The sequence below is a fragment of the Bidens hawaiensis genome, unplaced genomic scaffold, assembly GCF_021521415.1.
Source record: "Bidens hawaiensis isolate Kalapana, Puna unplaced genomic scaffold, B.hawaiensis_p1.1 tig00000001_1, whole genome shotgun sequence".
Taxonomy (NCBI): Eukaryota; Viridiplantae; Streptophyta; class Magnoliopsida; order Asterales; family Asteraceae; genus Bidens; species Bidens hawaiensis.
The window spans coordinates 5207362-5232921 of record NW_027491014.1 but is presented as its reverse complement, the minus strand read 5'-3'; the positions used below and the strand labels follow the sequence as shown (position 1 = coordinate 5232921).

The 25560-nt window shown below is 38.8% G+C and overlaps 1 long non-coding RNA gene across 1 annotated transcript; it reads left to right on the top strand.

The window, feature by feature from the left end:
- The first annotated feature begins 727 nt into the window (after positions 1 to 727).
- Positions 728 to 24067, top strand: LOC143576001 (uncharacterized). The gene is made up of 3 exons (XR_013142923.1): positions 728 to 1023; positions 11133 to 11255; positions 23978 to 24067. It is a non-coding gene; the product is annotated as an uncharacterized LOC143576001 (long non-coding RNA).
- The last annotated feature ends 1493 nt before the right edge of the window (positions 24068 to 25560 follow it).

The window sequence follows — 25560 nt, the reverse complement described above, 5'->3', positions numbered from 1 at the left end:
AAAAACTAGAAAAACCGGGTTATTACAGTCTCCCCTACTTTTTAGGGAATTTCGTCCCGAAATTAAGGGATACTATAGCAACAAAAAATAATAATACATAATACGGAACTTTAAATAGTTGAAGTAACGCTCCAAATGAAATTCCGATAAGAGCACTTATATATTGGATGTACCAGCGGCGTATCCACCATGTCCTTATCATCTTTACATTTATACTGTTATCTCAACTACTTACGGTTCTATATTATGACACACAACTGTTCGGATCATGATTTCCATGCGAGGACTTTGGTAATTATGTATGCATCCATAATTACTTAGATCGTCGGATGGTCCACATAACGCATCCCATTGTGTGGGATACAAAACGTTAAGTAAAACAAGATTTTGAGGGAACAGAAATTTTAAGGAGTTTTAGTCAGGATATAAATGTATAAAATGATTCCAAAAGTTGCAGTGGATTTCACTAAAGCAAGAAAATTTTCAACAAAAAAATATAAGTATTTGAAGTAAAATATCACTTATTAACAATTAAGGGTAATAAGATAGGACTAAACTTTAATAAACAATCTATTTAAATAAAAGGAACTTCATTCATAAGATAGAAAATAAATAGTCCAAATACGGAAATAATCCAATGCCATAAAGAGGCCTTACAATACGTAAAGAAAAAGACAAAATAAATTAAGATAGGTAAAGGGAACGGCAAAAGTCTTCAATATCATTGAGTAGATTAATTAACATGACTTGTGGCACCATGAGGAGTTGCAGGAGTAGGAGCAGTTGAGGTAGATTAGCTTGGAATAGCTTGAATAGGTTGAGCTTGTATAGCAGGGGTTTGAGCAAAGTAGGCTTGGTACACTTGAGCTTGCGGATGCGGAGTTTGATAGAGTTGGGTTAAGTAAGGTTGACTTGGATGGATAGGAGGAGCTTGCAGGACATGAGGTGGTTGAGTTTGAACTTGGTGAGCATGGGTCAAGTAGCCGGGTGTAGTCATTGTTTGGGCTTGATGGGCCAGAATAAGTTGAGGGCACATATTACGAAGATGGTTTGGGTATCCACAATGATAGCAAGCAAGGGTATTAGGAACACCGGGTTAAGTACGTGAGGTGTCTTGTGTCAGGTCCCCGATTTCAGCTGGATCTTACTTAATCATGTTATAACTCACACAAATAAATGTGTTGACAAGGGAGTTAATGACGGGTTGCTATATTTAGAAAGATTATAGTTTGTTACAGGCGGAATCAATAACAAACATGGTAGTTGCAATTAATAATCAGATGTAGATAACACAAACAAGATTCACTCAAAAGATTTCCATTTATATAATATTCATCATACAAATTGGATAATCGATTTAGGGTTTTCTTTTAGGAAAACGGCAGTAGCTCAATAAAGATTATCGTATTTAGCCGCCTATTTTTCCGTGTTGTGCCTCTCTGTCCTCAGGTGTGCCCTAATTATTCCTTTTATAGGCCTGACACCCTTGGACAGCTGTCATTCCTTCTAGATACCCTAAATACAACGTACATATTCAAATTACATATTCAAAATAATCTAAGTGTAAAACAAATCTTCCGGGTAGGCTTTGCATCAATCTTCATTCTCCGAGTAGGCTATGTACTCTGCCATCCTTCACAACTTGGTAACATAGAAGTGTGCCCAGGATCAGTTTCCGGGTAGACTTTACTTGAAGAGTATTTTACCAAGTAAAATACTCGCCGGGTAGACTTCAGTCTTATTGACTTTTCCAGACTTTGCCCGACAAACCCTTACGAGCAACCTTGTTCTTCAATGATCCATTTCAACTCCTTGCTATAAAATAACTTATTAGCAAAGTGTACTCGGGAGTACTGTTCCTTGCTTGAGTTGAACCTTGCCCGATAATACTTAAAGATATTCCTTTTAAATCATCAATCTTGTTCGGACCACTATTATTAATGAATACCTTGCCCGGTCTTCCAATCACTTGGCTTCATGGACTTGGTTAGCCAAAAGCTTACTCGGGAGTGAACTTTACTTGGCTATGAAGAACATAATTTCTTGATAAAGTGAACCTTGCTCAGATTTACAAAAAATAGTGAACCTTGCCCGGCAATGCACTAATTTGCAAACCTTGCTCGGATAACCACTAAAGACTTATTGAAGATAACCTTGCCCGATAGACAAAATATCGTACCCGGCTAAGTAAAAGCTTGCTCGGAGGTCTAAGGTGTGCCCGGATCCATACTTAGCGAATTCTGAGGAGGTTGAGAAGATTCCAATCTTCCATATACTTCATTTTGGTCAAATCTTTGACTCAACAATCCCCCCCCCCCCTAGATTGGAACACCTCAGCTGGCCCAAAACATTTCTAAGGTTACTTAGACTTAGTCAAAAATACACATCAAATTAAAAGTCAAATTACATATTCAAATAGCATAAACAGATTACATATTCAAAATTTTGTCCGAAGACATTACATCACAAAGCCTATTCTATTAATCTTGTCTCTTCCTTGCATTATGAGCGGCTTGTCTTCGGTTGACTATTTCTGATGCAGCTTTCATTTTAAAGATATTAAGGATTCGGTAGTGAGTATGACTTTCTAGTATGACCAAATCCCTTATATCCATCAGATCCTCATCATGCAAATAAGTCAAGTCTTCATCTTTCTTGATAATCCCAGTATTTTTCCATCAAAGTTTCTCAGCACATAATGATCAGCATTTTCTTTATACTCAATCTCAGCTATAATCCCATTCTTTTGTACTGTGTAGTTGGGGCTTATCATTCTTCTTCCAAGACTTATGCACGTGTTCATGTTTGAAAATGGATTCCTGTCTCTGACATTCATCATATAGTCTCTTTCAGCAATGTCCATTCTTTTCAATTTTCCAGTCCTCTTTGATTTGTGAAATTGGACGGTTTTCCAGCTTCTTTTCTCTTTTAGGAATCGGAACCCCCTGTCAGCTTCGTCTTTCAAAATTTTGAGAGATCATTCATTTGCCTACATGCCATCCTGTTTCTGTTTCTATAATCATACAGGTTGAGTGTGGCCACTCTTTCCAGTTGTTCTTGAGTGTACTCATAAAAATCACTCCTCACAACTATCTCTCTCAATTGACTACTTTTCATAATCACTCTTAGACATTCACATACAGAATCATAGTAAAGTTCTCTTGGAAGATCCACATCAGATTGTGGTCTTATTGTTCTTTGTTATGCATATCTACTTGATTCACCTCTTCCACCTTGTGGATGTCTTCTTGAGATTGGAGGCCTAAAAGAAATAGACTTCTTTGGTTTTCCAGGCCTTAAGTTGAAAACTTTAATGTAGATTACCATTTCTGGTGGAAGGTTGGCAAGTTCAACAATGTCTTGTCCTGCTAGTTCTTTAAGATCGAGCAACATTTTTGCCATACCAGTTCTGTTTGTCATTTCGGCAGGTACAAAATTTTCATCCACAAAGCTTCTAGGGTTTTCTCCTTCCCTTAGAGCTTTCTCCCAATCGGCCTTTTGGATATAGAAAAGGTTTTTCAAATCCTCCTTTTCCAAGGCATTAAAAGAGGCTTCATCCATTCCCCTTTGATTAATCATTATGTTCCTCAAAATATTGATCATCTCTTCATTCTCCCAAGGAAAAATGGGTTCATCTTCAGGTTCAGGCTTCACTTCTTGTGGGGTAGGAGTTTCAACTGATCTGACTTGTTCTTTTAATTTCTCCCTCAACGTTTGAATTCTTCTTTTCTTTTCTTGAGGTTCATCATTTGGTTCAGACTGTTTAGTAGAGCTCTCATTTTGGACTCTTTTCAGTTTTTCTTTTCTTTTCAGTTTTTTGTACCGGTCCAACACTGATTCTCTAGATAGGTTCTCAACAATTTTAGGCTTCAAACCTTTCTCCAGCATGTATCCACACATGCCTCCAAACTTCTTTTTCAAATTTTCAATCTTCTCAATTTTCTCATTCTCCTTTACACATTTTTCTATCACCTTTTCTCTTTCACTGTTGTACAGGTCTTGGAGTTGGTCAAAGTTGAAATGAGACAGATCTTTCTCTGAATAATTATGCCTTCTGAGATATTCTCTGAATTTCTGGCTGTCTCTGTTCTTTTGTTCCATCTTTTTCTTGAAACCATCCCTCTCCTTGTCAAGTCTGTTTTGTAACTGATCATTATCAAGATCAGCCAAAGTATCAAAACTTATTCCATACTTTCTCAGCTTTACAACCAAAGGATGTTTCCTTTTGGCTTCCCTCATACTCAACTCAATGTTTGCTCTCTGCTCATCAGTCATTACAACTTGTGGAGATTCAACATTGACAGCTCCACCTCCTTTCCCTTGATCATCATTGTTTTCATCAGAATCATCAGTTTCATCATCCTCTTCAGTTGACACATTTACTGCATCTATCTTTGGCTCATCTGAGGGTGGATGAACTGGATTTTGTTCAGTTCTAACAGGCACATCAGGAACACCTGGAATCTGTTGATCTGGTTGCAGTGTCTGCAATGGAATTGCCCTTATTGGACTAGCATTATTACCACCATCATCATCAGGAGTCTCAATATAGCATTTATTCTTTTCATCCCATCTCCCTCTCTTTGTTTTCTGATTATCAGGAGTCTCAGTAGCTGTCCTCTTCCTTGAGTATTTCTTTCCACTCTTTCATGTATTCTTGATGCTTTGGCCAACATTTCCTCAATAGATTCTTCAGTTTCTTTTTCAGCATTCTTTTCAGGTTCCTTTTAAAATTGGCTCTGTGGTTGAAACATACTAACCACCAGAGCCAAAGAGTTGTCTGCTTCCTCAACTCTTCTCAAATTAATCAACTCCTCAATCACCTCTTGATCACCCATTTCTTCAATAACTTCTTTTGCAAACTTGGCTTGGTAGATCAAGGCTTCCTGCTCTACCATTTCTTCTGGAGTCAGGGTTTGGGCCAGTATTTCCCTATCCCTTGTCTCTCTTAAAATGTTCTCTTGTTCTCTTAAGGCAGCAGCAGCAGCAATATCATCATCTTTAAACAATACATCATTTTCTGGATATGCCTTGACAGGCTCTTCTTCTGTGACTTTTGTTTTTCCCTTGTCTAGTCTTTTCTTTAATTCTTCTACACTTTCTGGAGGGAAATTATCAATGTCTCTATCAAGTTCATCCATTTCCTCATCATACTCTGCGGTCTTGGAGCTTTCATGTAGTTCAGCTTCTGGTTCAGTGAGTATCAGCTCCTCAGTAGCAGTATCTCCTTCATTCATTACTTCAGTTTCTACATCAGTTTGTATGTCAGTTAAGACATCAGTAGCTATATATCAGTAGCAGCTACATTCTCTTCAACATTTGTCTTTTCAATCCCATCCTCTGTCTCAACATTCTCTTCATCTCTTTCCACATTTACTATTTCATCATTATAATCGTGGTCCTGTTCTCCAACATCTGATTTATCACCTTCATACTCATCATCCTCAATTCTCCTTTCCTCACTACTCTCCTCTCCATCATCATAATCATTCATAATCAATTTCAAATTGTCTGCAGTCTCTACAACTGTTACAGTTTTAGTTTCAACATTTACACCAGAGACAGTTGGCCTACTTTCATTCTCCCCCTGTTTTGGGGCAGCTGAGGTCTTCTCAACCTCCTGCTCCAGGGCTTGAATTTTTAAATTTGCTTGTACCAACTTCTCAATCAACATCACATTCTCCATTGTCACTTCCTCATTCTTTCTCTTCAGTTCAGCATTTTCTTTCAACAAGGTTAACAAGTCAGTGTCAGTGGGTGGTATTGTAGGTGGTGATGTGGAAAATGGTTCAAGTTCAGTTTGTTCTTGGGTTGTGGTGTGAGTTTGGAAAATGTATTGTGGTGGTGATTGTGTATGAGGTGGGCTTGGAATAAATGGATCAGAATGAATTGGGCTAGATGTTGGTAGTGTTTGTGGTGTTGGGGATACATGTGTTGATGTTTCAGGTTGGCTTATGGTTAGGGTTTGGGGTGGAGATTGAGTGGTTTGATGTGGTGGAGTTTGTGGTGGTGATGGTATAATGGGTTGGTCAATGGGTAATGGTGATTGTGGTGGAGTTGGAATAGGTTGGTTCTCCCCTTGATCCAGTGCATCAACAATCATGGCTCCTCCAGCCTCTCCTTCATCTCCATCAATATCATCATCAGAACCATCATCATCACCCTCGGCATCATCTTCCCCTTCTTCCTCCTCTGAGCTAAACTCAGGCACCGGCATCACATTCAAGTCATGGTCCAACAACCATGGCAAGATCTCAAACGGGAAATTTGAGTCATGCGTATTAGCAACACCCAGATTTCTGATTCTTCTTTACGTGTCAGGATTTTGCAGTAGGTGTGTAATGCCAACAGTGGGTAGATCTTGTAATTCACTATTGAAGATTATCTGTAGGAACCTTGGATATTGTAAGAATCTGTTCTTCTCGGCCTTCTTCAAGTTTCCTACTAATCCTTCAAATATCATCTTTGAAAAGTTGAAGGGTAGATCATACATAATTCCAACAGTGGCATTTGCCAAATCATGACTCATCAAAGTCCATGATCCTTTCCATGGGTGTATCACATGATGGATAAGAAACCTATACAACATAGGGAACATCCCCTTTTGAAACTGTCCATCATGTATAGTTCCTTGATAACCCATCGTTTGCTCAAATATCCTCATCAAGTGAGGTGTGCTGAAGTTTATTGAATTGTGATCATTATCATTTAACTGCAAGCATCTTCTTATCATCCTTTCAATTATGTGTATTTCTTGTCTTGCAACTGTTGCTTCGATTCTCTTTCCATTATTGTCCTCAACGAGTTCTACAGATCTCCAGAAATCCAATGAATGATTTCTGTAGATGACAGGACATTTAGTGAACGCAAAGCTGACATTTGATCGAGCCATCCATGTAATCATCCTCGCCATTGGCTCGTTGTCAGGTGTGACTTGTAACAGTGCACACATGTTATGTTTTGGTTTGAAGGCATATTTGGGTTGATCTTTTGCCATATCTGAATCACATAAATAAACATATTCAAAGTGAAATTAGTCATAAAGTTTACAACTTTAGGTAATTTCAAGTTATAAAAATGAAGAAGAAAGAGAGTAAAATCATCAAGAACCTGTTATTCGACAAGTTTATAACCTAGATACAAAAACAGAATATTAGTAATCAAATACATAATCAAAGCCCATTATAGTCTAATCGTTATCGGAAAACACATTATTATTGCTTACCGAGTCGGACTTAGAGGGTTGATTCAAATTAGGGTTTTGATTATTAATGAATGCGATGAGTCGGTCTAGGTTTCTTTGTGAGTAAGCAATTGCAGTGAAAGGAGAGAGAGAGGGAAAAGTAATGTTGAAAATATTGCCTAACACCGTCTTACATACCTTTTAAAAGTGGGTTTTAAATGCTTTTTGTCATTTTGAGAATTATTAGCTGTCAAACAGTAACATTATCTACTTGATATATTAAAAACATTTATTATTATTTAAGTTAATAAAACCTTACTCGGAAAGTTTAATATATCCAAAGTCTACTCGGTATACTTCTACTTACATAAAGCTTACCCGAATAAAAACATCAAACCTTTCCTAGTAATATTTTTCATTTAAATTTACAAGGTTTGACCGATCCTCTCTTTTCACTTACAAACCTTGCTTGGTCAAGCTAAGTAATTTAAAGTCAAGACACTATGAAGAAAGCTTACCCGAAATACCAGATTTCTTGAGAACTTAATCTCAAGGAAAATAATCAAGTATAAAATATCAAATAAACATTCTTGCTAGGAATCAATTAAGATACCCGTATAAATTTCTCAAATTAAAATTAAAAGCTTAGTCTAGCATAAACCCTAATGAACTAATGATCAAAATCAATCAATCATACTAAAAACATATACAATCAAGCATATTAAAAACATATTCAATCAAGCATACTTGGAAGCATAGTGTGCCCGAGCAACCTTCACAATGTTTTATCGTGCCCGAACAACCTTCTTTTGCAAAGTATACCCGAATAACCTTCCTATAGTACAAAGTGTGCCCGAAAAAGGACTTCAAGCAGACAGTGTACTCGGAAAGTCAAGTTTTGAAATTATCAAGTATATTGTGGGAACAGAAGTGCACCCAAAATATAAAGTGTGCCCGGAAAACAAAGTTTGCCCGAAAACACTTGTAATCTCAAACGAAATCATAAACACAAATATCACAGAGCATGTTAAGAATGAAATTAAAAACACATAAACATTTAAGTGTGCTATAGTCTAAAATTTCAAAGAGCTTGCCCGAATACCCTATGTTAGCACTAAGCTTGCTAGGATACACATATTCAATCATCAGGTATGCCCTTACCCGAGGGATTTCAACATGTCAAACCATACCCAAAAATGACAAACTTAAATAATAATATCTAAGTGTGCCCGGAAAGGTTAACAAACATTTTCATAACAACATATTCACACAAATCACAGAGCTTACTCAGTGTACTGAACCTAAGTTCACAAAGTTTGCTTGAACTAACAATCAGCATATAAAATGCAAAGCTTGCCCCAAACAAGAATTTCTTGTTAAAAGCTAGCTATAACACATAATCATCTCAAGAATTCAAGTTTGCTCGGGAAATGAGTACACTAGTGTACTCTACCCGGAAAGTGTAAACACTTCAAAGCATGCCCGAAAATCATAAACTTAGTCAAAAATGACTAAGCTTGCCCGGAAAGGTCATAAAGCATCAAACCTTACCCGAAATAACATATTCAACTGTTTTGTGTCCGAAAAGGTTGTAAAACATCAAACCTTACCCGAACTAACATATTCAACCTATTAAAGGCAAAATGCAACACTTTTTGACTTAAATCACATTGTCAAAATATATTTTTCATTAAAGATCATAGTTTTAAGAGCAAATGGTGCATTTAGAGATCAAATTTTCAGTTATATTTCTCTTCAAAACAGTTTGTTCCATTTTCTGAAAAGATCTCAAGAATGGGATCATATTGACTAAGTAGCTTTCTCAATACTTCATTCTCAGCATTATTATGACAACTTAGATAGGTTAACAGCAGGTATAAACTTAGCATGAATTTCATCTCTTTGGTGATATTCTTAAGGTTCATTTAGTAGCATAATGCATTAATGGTCAACACTGTGCTATGATGCCTCATATCTCTTCTCAAAGCTTATTTGGCTTTCCCCATGTCACCCCAATTTGACTCCAACCTCATGTATTTGGTCAAAAATTGTTTTTGTATGACAGAACTTATTGGATCTTTTTGTATTTTTTTTATTTTCAAACATATATAGAGGTTGAACGTTGGACTTACTGTTAAATAACAGGCCTTTCATTCAAGATGAGACAGATTTTGTCAACATCTTTGTAGTTCTTGTTGTAACCCTCTTGTTTGATAAAATATTTAAAACACTTATCCACTTTTGGTTGATTTATTCATTCTTCCCCTTGTTTTTAGACGAAAAAGAACCGGCGACGAGGACGAGGAGATCAAGAACATAAGTGGGTTAATTAGACGAAACAGAACCGGCGACGAGGAGATCAAGAACATCAATCAAATGAATCCGGCAATACGATTAAGGTTAGGGGAAAGATTAGCGATATGATGAGAATGCTGGTTGTGAATTTAATTGCGTTTATGTGTTCGTTATATAGAAAACGATAATAGGGTTATAGTTTGATTAAAAAAACGGGATAATGATGAACTATTTGAAACTAATCAACACGTTTATAATGTTTATTAGGCCGAATTTAAGATAAATAGGATAATTATAAGAGCAAACACAACAAACAAACGAAAATTCAAAGTTCAAATCAATAGATTAAGCAAATCAGGTATGAGAAGTGATATGGATTCGGGTTTGGATCCAAGGGCATCAAGATTGGTGAAAATGGGTTATATCTATATTTACAAAAAGAACCCTGGTGTTTGAGGATGGATATAAAAGAAGTTAAAGCTTATAGTTGGGTTAACAATGTCAAAACGTAAAAGTAATAATTTATAGTTAAATAAATAATAATATATAAACGCATTATATTTAAAATAACCCGAACATTAAACCGAGTCGGTTAAAAGTATAAATCGAAAAAACCCGAGTTGTTACAGTCTCCCCTACTTTAGGGAATTTCGTCCCGAAATTAAGAAATAATATAACAACACCATTAGATAAAAATACATAATACAGAACTTTAGATAGTTGAAGTAACGCTCCAAATGAAAATCCGATAATGGCACTTATATATAGGATGTACCAGCGACGTATCCACCATGTCCTTATCATCTTTACAGTTGTAGCGTTGTCTCAACTACTTTCGATTCTTCATTATGACACACAACTATTCGGATTATGATTTCCATGCGAGGACTTTGGTAATTATGTATGCAGCCATAATTACTTAGATTGTCGGATGGTCCACATAACTCGTCCCATTGTGTGGGTTACAAAACGTTTAAGTAAAACATGATTGTGAGGAAATAAAAATTTTAAGGAGTTTTAGTTAGAAAATCACAAATGTATAAAACACTTCCAAAAGTTGTGGTGAATTTTACAAAGACAAGGAAATTTCCAAGACATCGTGAAAAATATAAGTATTCGAAGAAAATATCACTTATTAACAATTAAAGGTAATGAGGGTAAGAAAATAAGATAAGAGTGGACTTTAATAAACAATCTATTCAAACAAAAGGAACTTTATTCATAAGATAAGAGATAAATAGTTCAAATGGGAAATAATTCAAGCCATAAAGAGGCGTTATAATACGTAATTAAGAAAAGGACAAAAATAAAATTAAGACAAAGGGAATGGCAAAAGTCTTCATGATCGTTGAGTAGCTTAATTGACTTGACTTGAAGCACCGTGAGGAGTTGCATTCATGGAAGTAGGAGTAGTTGAAGTAGATTGACTTGGGATAGCTTGAATGGGTTGAGCTTGCAAAACAGGGGCTTGAGTAAAGTAGGCTTGGTACACTTGAGCTTGTGGGTGCGGGGCTTGATATAGTTGGGTTAAGTAAGGTTGACCTTGATTGATGGGAGCAGCTTGAAGGACATGAGATTGTTGGGTTTGAACTTGGTGAGCATGGGTCAGGTAGTAGGGTGTAGTCATAGTTTGGGCTTGATGAGCATGGACGAGTTGAGGGCACGTATTACGAAGATGATTTGGGTCTCCACAATGATAACAAACACGAGTATTCGGAGCACCGGGTTGAGTACGTGAGGTGGCTTGTGCATTAGGTGGGATACGACAAGTGTTAGTGTAACACCCGGTAACCGCAGCGGAAACGTACACGGGATGCAACAGACACATCTGATATCAACAGCATTGCTTATAAAGAAAATACCACTACATTAATTTATATCATATTACATTGTTGCTAGTTTCGTTACTGTCTAGGTGTTACACACGAGTTTTACCGATAAGACATTAATATATTCATTACAAAATATAGATCAGCAAGCTTCCAACAAGTAGCACAGATCATTAAGCACATATCAATCATTCCAACTTGGGCATACCTAGAAAACATGTAAAGAAAACGGGTCAACTACGAATAGTTGGTGAGTTTCACTAATTTAAATAAACACTGACAGATCATTTTAATAATCATTTATTAAACAATGTAATTATGCGGGGAACTATGTTTCCCCAGAACATTTATAACCTCTGGGAACTAAGTTACCCCAGAACAATAATAACCGCTGGGAACTATGTTACCCCAGAACAATAATAACCGCTGGGAACTATGTTACCCCAGAACAATAATAACCTCTGGGAACTATGTTACCCCAGAACAATAATCACCTCTGGGAACTATGTTACCCCAGAACAATAATAACCTCTGGGAACTATGTTACCCCAGAACAATAATAATAACCTCTGGGAACTATGTTACCCCAGAACAATAATAATAACCTCTGGGAACTATGTTACCCCAGAACAATCCCACACGATAAAAAATTTATATATTCTATGCATCAAACCATATATATATTTAAATATACAAGTGTTTCCATACGATCAGTATGTACTTAAATACTTTAATAAATACATGCTTTCCGCCCCGGGAAAATATTTAAAACAGTTCAGTAAAAGGGGCTCGTGAAAACTCACCTTACTGTGAGTCGGGATGTGATACAATGAACTGCTATAAGCCTGGATCTGTAATATGATATCTAGTCGTTACTATATAATTCCCATAAATTAAATCCGTGTTAATCGGTACATCTTGAGACATTGTTAACCCAGTACTGTACTCGATCCAGGGACAATGTTAACCCCGTGACACTCCTAAGGACTCAGATTGTGCCATTACTTAGAGTCGGACGGTCAAAATTATCATTTTTATGTTTTCCTTGATTTGCGTGCCTAGCACGGTCATCCGTTTTTAGTTTCAAAAATGAGTTTATTCACACCCGACCCAAAAATGGTGTTCGACTGTTACTTTAGTTATCGTGATGAAATTAGAGCTCGGTTTGGACACCCCGTTTGGCCGCGGGGCCCGTTTCCGTCATTTAGGTGCCGGAAACAGTAAAATCGGGTAAAATTACCCAAATCATCCGAATTATTTTCGGATGATTTACTTTTATTTAATTTACTTAGTATTATGAAAATGGTCAATTTTTAGTTTTTTATATACCAGTCAGCTCGCTTATGCGAGTTTTGCCGGTTTACACGTTTTAAGCTTTAAAAATTTGTTTTTATGTTCTTTTTAGCACAAATAATTACCCGTTTAGTCTCGGGTCTTGAAATTTTGCACAAAACTTATTTTGACAGTAAGAAGTTTTATAAAAAATTTCCAGATTTATTTTTTTATATTTACATTTATTTATCTATTTTTAAACATTATTAAAACACTAAATATGTCAAAAATACCAAAAGACTTTAGAAAAATCCCAAATTCTTCCGGGATGATCCCTGCCATCCTCATAACTCCCTGGAAATTTTCCAGAACCCAAAACTCATTTTTCAAGCCATTTTCACAAAAACCGAGCTAGAAAGCCCTAGAAAACTCGTTTAACGGAAAGCCCCTTTAGACTTCTCCAACTGAGCTCAAATTTTTTGTGTGACCTTTATATATTATAAAAAGCTTATCCTAAATTTTCCAGAATTTTTCATCATGTTTAGCTATTTTTCACCATTTTTGGCCAAAACCGAGCATTAAATTCACCAAACATTCATCTTTTATCCAAAAATTACCAAAAATTCACATATTTCATATTTTCATGTGTAGATCATCTCTGTGAAATTTCATGACCCGACTCTAAGCACGCTACAATCTGTCCAAAATCACTAACTCACACGAAAACCGAACTATCTTGTGTTTTCTAGCGTTAGATCGCAAAGATCTTGGTTTCTAGCCTTTGCTAGCCACTAGATACAACACTTACAAGCACAATAACACTATACCAAGCAAGCTACACCAACCATCAAACCATTTCATTCATAGTGTCGGTTTTGATATAAAAACAAAGGTTTTAACCGTAGAAATTCATTCCCGACTCTTTTTACTCATTTCTTGGACCAAGATCCCTTGTATAACTTGTATACATCTCTTGATCATGCAAGAGTCGGTTTCATCTCGGGTTTTCACCCGTCTTTCACTTGGAAATTCATTTTCAAAGATTCTAACCGTAAAAATTCGTTATTGACACTTTTAACTCGTTTCTTGGATCAAGATCCCGTGTATAACTTGTATACATCACTTGATCTAGCAAGGATCGGTTCCATCTCGGGTTTTCACCCATATTTCACTTGGAACCTCTTGTTCTTGCAAAACAACTAAAAATAAAGAAATCAACACCAAAGATCATGCATTATAACATGGTTATACCTTGTGTTCTTGGTTAAAATTGATGAGTTTGGATGAACACTTGAAAGAGTTGAGAGATTTGAGAGAGTTTTTGTTGTAAAAAAAGAAAAATGAAATGATATGGTGAAGAGGGTGGGCCGATCGGTCCACCATATGGGGTGGGGTGGGACCCACACATCCATTCTAGGCCACACATTCGGATTACGCAATCCGGATAATGTTGTGGATAATCTGGTTCAGTTCGTTTCTCGTTTAAACTCGTAATTCGGCTTAAAACGAGCCTAAAATGGTTGTTTTTCGGGTTAAAATAAAATTTACATAAAACTGATTTAAAAACTTTTAAAACTTAACCCATGACATTAAATGACTTAAAACATCGTATTGTCGGTATTTGTGCATCTTTTTCGGTTTGATCGATCGTCTCTTGCTTGGTTTGATGTTAAAGGTTTCGTTTATCGTACCGATGTACTAATAAATCGAAATCCTTTTTCTGTGCTATAATTCACTTATCCCGAAGCATTAATACTTCGAAAGCATCACTAAACCTTATATACTTCGTCTATAATGTAATTCCCGATTCGTTCGGGTTTCAATAATCGTTCATTGGTTAATTGTAATTCCAATACGATTCACTATATAATCGAGTATGATTCGTACTATGAATCATATATACTCGTACATACGTACTATAACTCATATAATCAATATTAAATGACACGTAAATAGTATATACCGGCTAGGGTATACCTGGATTTGCCGGAATCGTTACATTCTCCCCCCGTTATAAAAATTTCGTCCTCGAAATTTTACACGTCAACTACTTCCTTTTGAGGAAATAGGTGGGGGTATTTCTTCCGAAATTCATCCTTTCGTTGGGCCTCGTTGCGAATTCCATCTAACTTTGACCAACGAGATCTTATTGTGTCTTTGTTGCTTGATTTTCCCGTCTATTATTTCTATGGGCTCCTCCACAATGTTGAGCTTATCATTTATTTGAACACCCTCTAAGGGTAATACCGATGTCTCATCCGACAGACACCGTTTCAGGTTCGACACGTGAAACACGTTGTGAACTGCACTCAGTTCATCAGGCAGTTCTAATCGGTATGCTACAGGACCGATTTTCGCAGTAATATCGAATGGTCCAATATATCTAGGGGCCAACTTCCCCGCCTTTCCAAATCTGATCACTCCTTTCCAGGGTGATACTTTCAAATATACCCTTTCCCCTTTCTCAAATGACAACGGTTTCTGACGGGTATCGGCATAACTCTTCTGCCGATCCCGCGCGGCTTTCAGGTTGTTCTTAATTTCAAGAATCTTGCTGGTCGTCTCCTGGACCAGATCCGATCTAATGACCTGCGAGTCACCCACTTCAGACCAACAAAGTGGTGATCGGCACTTTCGTCCATATAATGCTTCATAAGGTGCTGCCTTTATACTGCTATGGTAACTGTTATTATAGGAAAATTCAACGAGTGGGAGATGTTGATCCCAGTTTCCCTTAAAGTCCAGTACGCAGGCACGAAGCAAATCCTCCAAAGTTTGAATGGTCCTCTCAGACTGACCATCGGTCTGAGGGTGGTAAGCTGTGCTTAGGTCAATACGTGTTCCCAATGCTTCTTGGACAGCTTGCCAAAGTTTGGAGGTGAAATGGCTATCCCTATCGGAGATGATCGAGATGGGGATGCCATGACGAGACACTATTTCATTTATATAAATTTGCGCAAGTCTCTCGGTGTTATAATTATTTCTAATTGGAATAAAATGTGCCGATTTGGTTAATCGATCCACGATTACCCAAATTGCATCAAGTCCCCGGGATGTCTTAGGGAGGTGTGTCACGAAATCCATCGAGATTTGCTCCCATTTCCATTCGGGAATTTCCGGTTGCTGTAACATTCCCGAGGGTTTCTGGTGCTCCGCCTTAACTCTGGCACACGTCGTACACTTGCCGACGTATGTGGCTATATCCTTTTTCATACCTGGCCACCAGTAAAATTCTTTCACATCCTTGTACATTTTATCCGATCCCGGATGAATGGAATATTTTGATTTATGTGCTTCGTCCATGATTAATTCACGAAGGTCATGGAGGGTCGGAATCCAAATCCGATTTTTGAAATAGAGAATTTCGTCCACACGCTGTTCGAAATTCTTCTCGTTACAGAAAAGTCCCTCTTTTTCCAATTGGTCCCCTTTCAACGCCTCGTGTTGAGCGACTCGAATCAAATCCGAAAGGTTCGACTGGACTATCATTCCCAACGCTCGCACGCGTAGTGGCTTAACTCGATCTTTCCTACTCAAGGCATCGGCTACAACGTTAGCCTTGTCGGGGTGATATCGGATGTCACAGTCATAGTCACTCAGTAACTCGACCCACCTTCGTTGTCTCATATTCAGTTCTTTCTGATCGAATATGTGTTGCAAACTTTTATGATCAGTGAAGATGGTGCACTTTATACCGTAGAGATAGTGTCTCCAGATTTTAAGTGCGAAGATGACTGCTCCCAGTTCTAGGTCATGAGTAGTGTAATTTTTCTCGTGAACTTTTAATTGTCGAGAAGCATAGGCTATAACCTTACTATTTTGCATCAATACGCATCCTAACCCTCTCCGGGATGCGTCACAATACACGACAAAACCATCGTCTCCGTCGGGGAGACTTAAGATTGGCGCTTGGCACAATCTTTGTTTTAGCGTTTGAAACGCCGTTTCCAGCTCTTCACCCCATTCATACTTCCGATCCTTTTGAGTCAGGAGGGTTAAAGGTTGGGCGATGCTGGAAAAGTTCTCTATAAATCGACGATAGTATCCAGCTAAGCCTAAGAATTGGCGGATTTCCTTTGGAGATTTAGGCGCTTGCCAATTCTTAATTGCTTCAACCTTACTCGGATCAACGTGTATTCCTTGGTGGTTTATAACGTGACCGAGGAATTGCACCTCTTGTAACCAGAAGTTACACTTGGAGAATTTTGCAAATAACTTCTCTTGATCCAGGAGTTCTAGAACTAACTTTAAGTGTTGCTCGTGCTCTTCTTTACTCTTCGAGTATATCAAAATATCGTCAATAAATACAATGACGAATTTTTCAAGATAGGGTTTACAGACTCGATTCATGAGATCCATGAATACTGCTGGCGCATTTGTTAGCCCAAAAGGCATAACTAAGAACTCGTAATGGCCGTAGCGAGTCCGGAATGCAGTTTTTGGGATATCCTCCTCCTGAATTCTAACCTGATGGTATCCCGATCTAAGATCTATTTTTGAAAAGTAGCTCGCACCTTGTAGTTGGTCGAACAGATCATCGATTTGGGGGAGAGGATACCTATTTTTGATTGTCAACTTGTTCAATTCCACGTAATCAATGCACATTCTAAGGCTCCCGTCCTTCTTTTTCACGAATAAAACAGGTGCACCCCACGGGGAATAACTGGGACGTATAAATCCTTTATCCAACAATTCCTGCAACTGGTTGGATAATTCTTGCATCTCGGATGGTGCAAGTCGGTAGGGCGCCTTAGCAACAGGGCCAGCCTGAGGTAACAGATCGATCCTGAATTCGACCTGTCGGGTTGGCGGTAATCCAGGAAGTTCCTCTGGAAAAACTTGTGGAAATTCGCGTGCCACGGGAATATCGTCCACCCGTTTTTCCTCAGAATTAGCGGCCGTCAGGCTCGCTAGATACGCCACACATCCCTGACGTATATATTTCAACACCTTGAGGTGGGATATAAATGGTATCATGGTGCCGGATTTTTCTCCATGCACTAATACCTCCTCGTCATCCGACACCCGGATCTTGACGGTTTTCTTTTCACAGTTTATTTCTACCCTGTTACGTGCTAACCAATCCATTCCCACTATCACGTCGAAACTACCCAATTCTACCGGTAACAAGTCAATCAGAAAGGATTGTTCGTTTAGAATAAAAGGGCAATTCCGAACTATCCGATTAACTATCATGGTTTTACCGTTAGCGACTTCTACGGTGTAAGGTTCTATGGTTTCACCAATAGAAAGGTTTGCTATCGAAAGGAATCTAACGGAGACAAAACTTCTATCGGCGCCTGTATCAAATAATACAGAAGCGTAATGATCAGAGACGAGGAAGGTACCTGTCACTACGCTGGGGTCCTGGCGCGCCTCGTTCGCCCCCATCACGAATGCTCGGCCTCGCGCCGGATTGGACGACGATGCCTGACCCGTGAGTTGTCTCCCGTTTCCTCCCTGGTTCAGTTTCGGGCAGTTCCTTTTGAAGTGATCCGTGCTGCCGCATTCGTAGCAAGCACGGCTAGTGGTCACCATCTGGTTTCCTTGCGGGTTCTGCTGTCGGGCTGGTTGAGTTCTAAATGGTTGCGCACGAATAGGTTGCGGTTGTCGGTTCAGGTTGTTCAGATTTGTCTTACAATTTGGTGCGTAGTGTCCAATCCTGCCACACCGGTGGCACACCACCTCTTTGCACACGCCACCATGGTGGTAACCACATTTCCCGCACTTAGGAAACGTTCCTTTCTGCGGTTCTTGCCTTCCGCCCGAACTAGTCATGGCATAGCTCTGGGCAGCGGGCCTAGCTCGTTTGCTTTGCTGCTTTTCCTGGATCCTATGGTCATGTGTACCCCGTTTTCCCCCAGCGGATTCTCCTGTCACCTTTAGTGATCCGCTCCGCAAGAAATCATACGTGACAATGCCAGCCTGTGTCACTGCACTTTCATACGTCTGGTGTCCCCCCGCGTTGACTATACTCCTCACTACTGGAGTAAGTCCCCAAATATAACGTTCCACCCTCTTAGTCTCCGGGGTGACCAACCACGGTACTAATCGTGACAGTTCATTAAACCGGTTGGTATAACCCAAGTGGTCCGCCCCCTTCATCTCCAGATTCCACAACTCATTTTCCAGTTTCTGCAATTCATTCTTTGGGCAGAAATGTTCCAACACAAGAGCCTTAAGCTCTGTCCAGGTCATGTGGTTTGTCGCCGCCTGACCTCGAGTCTGTACTATGGTGTTCCACCATGTCAAGGCATGGTCGGTGAATGTACAGGTGGCGTACTTAACGACACAATCCTCGGGACAGTTGCTAATATTCACCACTGATTCTATTTTCTCTATCCATTTAACTAACCCATTCGGTCCTTCAGACCCGCTAAACTCTAATGGCTTGCACAACATAAAATCCTTGATCGAACATCCCCTGAATGCACGAATTGGTTCAGTACGGTTTGTCTCTACCGTAGGTATAGGGCCATTGCTGTCAGTAACGACCACCCTAGGCGGTGCGTCATTACTCGGAATAGTGTTATCATTCCTTGGAGGATTAGCATTTTGTTCCCCGTCATTATTTATGGGCGTTTGATTGCTCGGAGGGGTTGGATTGGTCGAGTTGTTAATACTGGCGGCGATGCGCGATACTATATACGGTATCGCCGCCTCCAACTGTTGAGCAATCAAACGGCTCACATCTACTTCCGATATTTTCGTTGATCGTTTCGATGCCATTCTACACAACATCAAGAAATATATATAATCAATACCATCTCAAATTATAAAACACAATACATATTTCATTCATTAGTAAACATTGATACATATTACACAAACATCAGTTTACATACTTTCCAGTCAACATTACACAACTAAGTTTTAATACAAGGGCCCTATGTCGGTATCATCTCGACATAACCCTTAAAGGGGTCAGTGCTTGGATGATACCCAAAAGTATCTATAATGATTATGCCCCAAAAGAGACCCACCCTAGGGGCCAGTGGTTGTATCATAACTAAACAAGATTCACTCCATGTTAGTATCACCACTAACTACTTACACAGAGTATCAAAAAAATGGTCCCTGTCTATCCCCAAACTCAAAACAACTAAACATGGTGGTAAACCAACCCCACCATCATCGCCACCAGCACCACTAACACCGCCATCAGAACCCGCACCCGACTCTCCACCCGGTCAAGCATCCATTGGGAGTATGAGCACTCCCTCTTCAGCTGGGCGATTGCATACTGATGATCCAGTATGCAATCACCCAGGTACATTCTCCTTTGGACTCCCACCGTCAAGGCGGCAGAGTGCTCGTTCACCTGTTCGGTGAGCGTCCGGAGCCAGGCAGCAGCATCCCGTTCCTGTCTCGGGAGACCCCACACCGGTAGGGTCGCAGGCTCGGGACGAGAGCTGGAGGACTCACCCCTACGAGTAGCAGGTCTGGGTGGGGGTGAGATAGGTCGGACCGGTGGAATACTGATCCGCGCCGTGAGGCGGGGTCCGAATCCAGGGGGTGCAGGAGCGACCTGTGGTGCGGGTGGGGTCGGGGATCTGGCCATCCTAGCTGAGGAGGACTGGCCGGAATTCCTCAAGCTAGCCTCGGAAGGCTCGGTGCTGGATGCTACAAGAGGGCTCCCGGAGTCCCCGGAGCTGACCTCCTCCGGGTCCTCCTCGAACGACGCACGGGGGGTTCTTGACATATTACCTGCACACAAGTTAACAAACATATAGTTCTTCCCATAGTGTAAATCATAATCAAATTAATATGCACTTACTTATACAACTTGACTACATAACAATATTATCACATATTTGCACATATGTTGCCAATTTTACCTATTAAAGTCCCTCGTGACTTCCCCTGAATTCCCTCGTGTAGACAAGTCTGTTATTATGTTCCGGACCATAATAACCCACTTGTCCATCCAAGTTCATCCCGATCTCGTCACAATATATATTTAGTTGATATTCAGATCCTATAATATTTGAGCTACTGGTTATATTTTAGGTATCTTTTAAAGACATCCTAATTCTTTATAACCAATGGCTCTGATACCAAGTTCTGTAACACCCGGTAACCGCAGCGGAAACGTACACGGGATGCAACAGACACATCTGATATCAACAGCATTGCTTATAAAGAAAATACCACTACATTAATTTATATCATATTACATTGTTGCTAGTTTCGTTACTGTCTAGGTGTTACACACGAGTTTTACCGATAAGACATTAATATATTCATTACAAAATATAGATCAGCAAGCTTCCAACAAGTAGCACAGATCATTAAGCACATATCAATCATTCCAACTTGGGCATACCTAGAAAACATGTAAAGAAAACGGGTCAACTACGAATAGTTGGTGAGTTTCACTAATTTAAATAAACACTGACAGATCATTTTAATAATCATTTATTAAACAATGTAATTATGCGGGGAACTATGTTTCCCCAGAACATTTATAACCTCTGGGAACTAAGTTACCCCAGAACAATAATAACCGCTGGGAACTATGTTACCCCAGAACAATAATAACCGCTGGGAACTATGTTACCCCAGAACAATAATAACCTCTGGGAACTATGTTACCCCAGAACAATAATCACCTCTGGGAACTATGTTACCCCAGAACAATAATAACCTCTGGGAACTATGTTACCCCAGAACAATAATAATAACCTCTGGGAACTATGTTACCCCAGAACAATAATAATAACCTCTGGGAACTATGTTACCCCAGAACAATCCCACACGATAAACAATTTATATATTCTATGCATCAAACCATATATATATTTAAATATACAAGTGTTTCCATACGATCAGTATGTACTTAAATACTTTAATAAATACATGCTTTCCGCCCCGGGAAAATATTTAAAACAGTTCAGTAAAAGGGGCTCGTGAAAACTCACCTTACTGTGAGTCGGGATGTGATACAATGAACTGCTATAAGCCTGGATCTGTAATATGATATCTAGTCGTTACTATATAATTCCCATAAATTAAATCCGTGTTAATCGGTACATCTTGAGACATTGTTAACCCAGTACTGTACTCGATCCAGGGACAATGTTAACCCCGTGACACTCCTAAGGACTCAGATTGTGCCATTACTTAGAGTCGGACGGTCAAAATTATCATTTTTATGTTTTCCTTGATTTGCGTGCCTAGCACGGTCATCCGTTTTTAGTTTCAAAAATGAGTTTATTCACACCCGACCCAAAAATGGTGTTCGACTGTTACTTTAGTTATCGTGATGAAATTAGAGCTCGGTTTAGACACCCCGTTTGGCCGCGGGGCCCGTTTCCGTCATTTAGGTGCCGGAAACAGTAAAATCGGGTAAAATTACCCAAATCATCCGAATTATTTTCGGATGATTTACTTTTATTTAATTTACTTAGTATTATGAAAATGGTCAATTTTTAGGTTTTTATATACCAGTCAGCTCGCTTATGCGAGTTTTGCCGGTTTACAAGTTTTAAGCTTTAAAAATTTGTTTTTATGTTCCTTTTAGCACAAATAATTACCCGTTTAGTCTCGGGTCTTGAAATTTTGCACAAAACTTATTTTGACAGTAAGAAGTTTTATAAAAATTTTCCAGATTTATTTTTTTATATTTACATTTATTTATCTATTTTTAAACATTATTAAAACACTAAATATGTCAAAAATACCAAAAGACTTTAGAAAAATCCCAAATTTTTCCGGGATGATCCCTGCCATACTCATAACTCCCTGGAATTTTTCCAGAACCCAAAACTCATTTTTCAAGCCATTTTCACAAAAACCGAGCTAGAAAGCCCTAGAACTCGTTTTACCGGAAAGCCCCTTTAGACTTCTCCAACTGAGCTCAAATTTTGTGTGTGACCTTTATATGTTATAAAAAGCTTATCCTAAATTTTCCAGAATTTTTCATCAAGTTTAGCTATTTTTCACCATTTTTGGCCAAAACCGAGCATTAAATTCACCAAATATTCATCTTTTATCCAAAAATTACCAAAATTTTACAGATCTCATATTTTCATGTGTAGATCATCTCTGTGAAATTTCATGACCCGACTCTAAGCACGCTACAATCTGTCCAAAATCACTAACTCACACGAAAACCGAACTATCTTGTGTTTTCTAGCGTTAGATCGCAAAGATCTTGGTTTCTAGCCTTTGCTAGCCACTAGATACAACACTTACAAGCACAATAACACTATACCAAGCAAGCTACACCAACCATCAAACCATTTCATTCATAGTGTCGGTTTTGATATAAAAACAAAGGTTTTAACCGTAGAAATTCATTCCCGACTCTTTTTACTCATTTCTTGGACCAAGATCCCTTGTATAACTTGTATACATCTCTTGATCATGCAAGAGTCGGTTTCATCTCGGGTTTTCACCCGTCTTTCACTTGGAAATTCATTTTCAAAGATTCTAACCGTAAAAATTCGTTATTGACACTTTTAACTCGTTTCTTGGATCAAGATCCCGTGTATAACTTGTATACATCACTTGATCTAGCAAGGATCGGTTCCATCTCGGGTTTTCACCCATATTTCACTTGGAACCTCTTGTTCTTGCAAAACAACTAAAAATAAAGAAATCAACACCAAAGATCATGCATTATAACATGGTTATACCTTGTGTTCTTGGTTAAAATTGATGAGTTTGGATGAACACTTGAAAGAGTTGAGAGATTTGAGAGAGTTTTTGTTGTAAAAAAAGAAAAATGAAATGATATGGTGAAGAGGGTGGGCCGATCGGTCCACCATATGGGGTGGGGTGGGACCCACACATCCATTCTAGGCCACACATTCGGATTACGCAATCCGGATAATGTTGTGGATAATCTGGTTCAGTTCGTTTCTCGTTTAAACTCGTAATTCGGCTTAAAACGAGCCTAAAATGGTTGTTTTTCGGGTTAAAATAAAATTTACATAAAACTGATTTAAAAACTTTTAAAACTTAACCCATGACATTAAATGACTTAAAACATCGTATTGTCGGTATTTGTGCATCTTTTTCGGTTTGATCGATCGTCTCTTGCTTGGTTTGATGTTAAAGGTTTCGTTTATCGTACCGATGTACTAATAAATCGAAATCCTTTTTCTGTGCTATAATTCACTTATCCCGAAGCATTAATACTTCGAAAGCATCACTAAACCTTATATACTTCGTCTATAATGTAATTCCCGATTCGTTCGGGTTTCAATAATCGTTCATTGGTTAATTGTAATTCCAATACGATTCACTATATAATCGAGTATGATTCGTACTATGAATCATATATACTCGTACATACGTACTATAACTCATATAATCAATATTAAATGACACGTAAATAGTATATACCGGCTAGGGTATACCTGGATTTGCCGGAATCGTTACAGTTAGCAAGGTGGCCGTAAAGGTTGCATTGGGAGCATAGTCGGCAAGGGGTTTGGGGAGAGTGATGAAAGTTACACTTGGCACATAAGGGATGAGAACCAAGGTATGTCTTTTTGTTCGGGCAGTTTGGTTTTGGTTAGGATAGGTTGGTTGTTAGGTTGATTAACAGCATAGGCTTTACGCTTGTGGTTGTGGTTATTGTTGTTGGAAGCAGGTTTGGGTTCGGCTTTAGCATTAGAAGATGAGTCGGTTTCGGTCTTGTAATCCTTGCGAGACAAGGTTCCATCCCTAACATGACTATCGGTGAGGGAAGCAGCTAGGTCCATAGCCTCACCAATGGTTAAGGGATCACAACTCGTCACAACATCACGGAAAATGCTTGGTAAACCGCGAATGTATTTCTGAATGCCGTGGTTGTCGGGGGTTACAAGGTGAGGTACGATTCGGCTAAGTTCACGGAAACAGTTAGAGTAGGTAGAGTTATCCCCACTAATCTGTTTGAGTTCCCAAAACTCAGTCTCAAGACTTTGCAATTCGTGTTCCGGGCAGAACTCCTTCTTCATTGCCTCCTTAAGTTCTTCCCAAGGCATAGATACGACCAAGTCAGATCCTTTATCATTCCTCAGGGCATTCCACTAAACGACAGCTCAACTCTCGATTCGGCTTGAGTCGAAGTTGGTCCGTTTGGCATCCCGACATTCTCAGTGGATGAAGATGTTTTCCATTTCCTCGAACCATTGAAGCAAAGCGGTGGCATTTTCCTCACCACGGAAAGATGGAGGTTTGGTCCTCAAAAAGTTACGAAAATCATAGTTATTTGGTGCAGACGATGAGACAGGTCCATTAGAGTTGAGGCTTTATCTCTGAGTGACTATCGTGGGCATTTCAGCAACGAATTCCTATGTGATTCTAGCAGCCAAGCGGCGATCGCGTAAACCAGATGAACATTGGCGACGATGATTTTTTAGAGACGACATTCTATAGGGACCAAAGATAAGGATTTATAAGATAAAGATGAAGGATAAATTGAGGAAATCATAAGAATAGTAAATTGTTTAATTATGTTTAAATAATAATGTTGTCTTAAGAAGTGAGGGGGATTTTCACCACAAAGATTAAATGTAAAAGATTATAAGATGAGGGGGGTACATTTCGTAAATAATTGTTAAATGATGTAGTCGATAAGATTAATGTGTGATGACTACATGAGGAGTTAATTCAGTTTAAAAATTTAGATTATTAAGTTTACAATAAACTAACGAAATATCACATGTGGATGTTGGCCTCCCATGAGCTTTCCATGGCAATTTAAATGGCCCAACGAACTAACGAAAAAACAACTGAGTTGGACAGCCCATGAGCGTTACATGGCAATTTGTTTGTCCCAACTAATTAACGAAATAACAATGCAATGAAGTTTGTCGGCCCAATGAGCGTTACATGGCGTTTTAACCGACCAAACTAAATACCGAACTATCGAAATAAATATGGGTGTCAGAGAATCTTGTGAATCACCACGTTGATTTGCTCCAACAAAAATACGAAATCAAGTTAAGAAATGGATAGTAGGAGTGCCCATGGGTTCCATGAATT